Source organism: Halyomorpha halys, unplaced genomic scaffold (assembly GCF_000696795.3).
Source record: "Halyomorpha halys isolate HHAL.00 unplaced genomic scaffold, Hhal_1.1 Scaffold990.1, whole genome shotgun sequence".
Taxonomy (NCBI): Eukaryota; Metazoa; Arthropoda; class Insecta; order Hemiptera; family Pentatomidae; genus Halyomorpha; species Halyomorpha halys.
The window spans coordinates 272,042-275,778 of record NW_027113518.1 but is presented as its reverse complement, the minus strand read 5'-3'; the positions used below and the strand labels follow the sequence as shown (position 1 = coordinate 275,778).

At 34.2% G+C, this 3,737-nt stretch overlaps 1 long non-coding RNA gene across 2 annotated transcripts in view; it reads right to left on the bottom strand.

Annotated features, from left to right (window-relative positions):
- Positions 1-1,597: 1,597 nt before the first annotated feature.
- Positions 1,598-3,737, bottom strand: part of LOC106687631 (uncharacterized) — an 8,439-nt gene continuing 6,299 nt past the window's right edge. For both annotated transcript variants that reach the window (XR_001344195.1, XR_001344194.2), the window contains exons 3-4: positions 1,755-1,801; positions 1,598-1,642 (exon numbers count right to left, since the gene is read on the bottom strand). This is a non-coding gene — a long non-coding RNA (uncharacterized lncRNA). The remainder of the gene's footprint in view (positions 1,643-1,754; positions 1,802-3,737) is intronic.

Genomic DNA, 3,737 nt, shown 5'->3' with positions numbered 1-3,737 from the left:
GTCCCGTGGAGAGGAATGAACAGGTGTAGGGCGGTGGTTTTAGTGGGTAAAAATCCCACACACGGATAGGTACGGGCCTATCCGTGTCTTTTGAAGATTTCCACCGACCCTCGTAAAAAAAAAAAAAAAAACCCTGACAACACATCCCACGTAGGTTCTTGTATCCTTATTCATAAATCTTTGCATCACTCCCTTATTCCTTCCACTCCATCTGATATTATTCAATCAGCAACCGGCAGCTTATCCTCTCGCCCGTTTAACATTACACTTTCAGCTATATATCGAGGTATTTCCCTTTCCTATAGCCATCATGACTCCTTATTCCGGTTCCTTGATCCGCGATTTATTGCTGGAGGAGATTTCAACGCCAAAGATCAACAGTGGGAATTCAGAACGTCCAATATTCGTGGTAGGACTCTTTCCCGAGTCACAACATCCAATAGTTACTCCATGCTTTCTCCTAAAATCTTACTTACTGGCCTACATCCCTTGAAAAAGGTCCCGATATCCTTGATATATTTGTTACTTCCCAAATATCCACATTACAATCCACAATTCAATCTTTAGGTGACCTCTCTTCAGATCAAAGCCAGGTTCTACTTCACATCCATTCTAATCCTATTCCTAGACCCTCTCCCCCTTCAATGGTTACAGGACAGGTAAACTGGAAAAATTTTCGGACTGATCTTGAAAACGTACTCGATGTTGAATAAGCTTTTGATCGAGTCTGGCATCCAGGTCTGCTCTATAAACTTCGTCAATTCCTACCACCAACATATTTCCTTATAATTCACTCCTACCTTACTGATAGAACCTTTAAAGTAAATCATAACCTAGCCTTCTCATCTCTCTTTTCTCAGTCCGCAGGTGTTCCACAAGGTTGTATCTTAGTTCCCATTTTTTATACGGTTTATACAGCTGACATCCCAACCCACCCTAACACAGTACTAACAAGATACTCTGATAACACATGTATACTTTCTGTAAAGAACAACCCAACTAATGCATCACAAACACTACAGGTACACATAACATCTATTGAAGAATGGTGTAAAAACTGGAGAATCAAAATAAACGCTCTAAACTTCCCATTCACTACAAAAAATTAGTATACACTACAATAATCAGACCAATTTAGACATATGGAATTGAGCTCTGGGGCTCCACCAAACCATCAAATTCTTCCCGCATCCAATCGTTACAATCCAAAATCCTACGTAAAATCCTTGATGCTTCTTCTTACGTCACAAATAAACTCATTCACAAAGACCTTAACATCCCATTCGTTGCATATGATATGCCAGATATGCGTCTTTTCATTCCAAACTCCTTAACCATCCTAACCCATTAATTCTTAATCTTTCATCCTTAACAATCCCTGATAACCCTCCAAGGCGCCTGAAAAGAAGATGGCCACGGGACTTAATGTTTGAATTAACAAATTAATGTTTGAAGTACCACCAATAGGTTGTTCCTTCCCATGATTTTCAAGTGTATATGAAACATACAACATATTTACCTATTGCATTATTTTGTACAGTTGTAAATTACATTTAATATATAATTTAAAAAAAAACGAAAAATACAGGAGGCAGTACGTACCGATCTCAAAATAGTCCTTAGTTTTCCAGATTCTTTTTTTCTGAAACACAATACAAGAAATGTTTTATTTTTTATTATTAGAGAAGAAAAGAATAAATTTCATATTATAGTATCATATACCACTTTAGAAATAAAAGTTCAAAATCGCTTACTTTTTCTTTGGTTCGATTTCGTAAATTTTTCGATTTCTGTTCCAAATCTGAAACACCAGACAAAATTAACTAATCATTTCTAAGAAACTAATTTTGACAATATAATGTAATCATTTATTTACAAAAAAGGACTATTAGTTAAAAATATTAAATTGGCTAGAAATATTGTTTTGATTTTTTGTAGTAAACATATTACTTTATACTTTTCCCATTGTAATGTTCATATCAAATAAAAATAACAAGCAAATAAAGTTAGTTTCTCTAGCTGTGGTATGTTAAAACAGTACACACTGGGTAACCTAGAATAGCGCCTGATACTTGTTGAAAATTCAGAAAAAAATCAAATTAGAGATATGTTGTGTGAAATGCAATCCAGAGAGAAGTGTTTTATTTGGCTATACTGCCCAAATTCATTGGGTCGCTATAATTCACAGAGTACCCATCAATCTATAATTGGACATATACACCCTGCAATACATTATTTTTTTTTATTTTCTAAACAAGTATCAATAAACTAAATATAAAACACTTCAAATGCATTTTTCCCTATATAAGTATATTTGTTTTTCTCCTTCTCGCAAAAAGCAAAATAACAATTTAACAATTCATCCATCCCAACCCACCCTAACATAGTCCTAACAACATACGCTGATGACACATGTATACTTTCTGTAAACAACAACCCAACTAATGCATCACAAACACTACAGGCACACATAACATCTATTGAAGAATGGTGTAAAAACTGGAGAATCAAAATAAATCCTGAAAAATCCCACCAGATCACCTTTACTCTCCGTCGTAAACCTCTGCCCTCCTATTCTACAGTATCATTTCTAAATACTAACACTGTTGTACAGATTCGATACTTAGGACTCCATCTTGACAAGAGACTTACTTAGATTCCACACACCTCAAATAAATTTTAAAAGAATTGACCCACCATACTTCCTAGAGAGATAATCCATAATAAAACTATATAACTAAAACTATAAAACTAAATACTAACAATACTATTTACAATTATTTACAACGTAATTATATATTATGGCTTTAACAATAGGGTTTAGAGGAGCGTCATTGGAAGGATGTATGTAGAGAGCGTTTGGTGGTATCGGCATCGAACCTTCGGTTTCGTTAAGTCTTCATTATTATTATTATTATTTAGAGCGTTCGCTCATTCTGAACCTAAAAATAATATATAAAAGCTAGAGAAATTAAGGAAAACATCATAAAAAACGCATTTAAACTTTTAGGCCAGATATTATTTTCGGTTGGACAGCTTATATAGCTTAAGGCAGCGTTAGATCTTTATATTGACTTAAACCCAATTTCCACATTTCATGTGCAGATACTTGATGCATGATATATTTTAAAGGAATTAAAGGAGGTTAAAATATTTTATATTACTTTCCCTTATATCTAATATCTTATTTAATTATCCTTTATACTGTAATGTTTGATATTATTATCCTGATGAATCTGCTCACAGGCCACGAATATTGTTCTAGCAATATATTATCATTAATATAATATTTAAACATAATATAATTAATGATAATATAATATAATATTTGCGTTCACTTCTTAAAAATTCTACGCCTCTAACAATTCACATCAGATTTAGATCGACCAGTTTTAAAGAAAGATATTTACTAGTCATCCTATCGCCAACTTACCCTGAACTAAATTAAACTCCACAAACTATGCAACATATTCACTACCGAACTGAGTGCAATAGCTGCAGCACTTCACTTCTGTTTATTTTTGAACCACACCAACATTACGATAATTACAAATTCACTAAGCTCGATAAAAGCTTTAGATTCTATGTATCCAGAACATCCGAGAATTTCCTGCATCCATTTGCACTTAAAAAACCTACGCAACATGGGTATGTCAGTAACATTTCTATGGGTTCCAAGCCATGTAGGAATCGCAGGGAATGAACTGGCCGATCACGCTGCAAGAGAAGCACTCGCG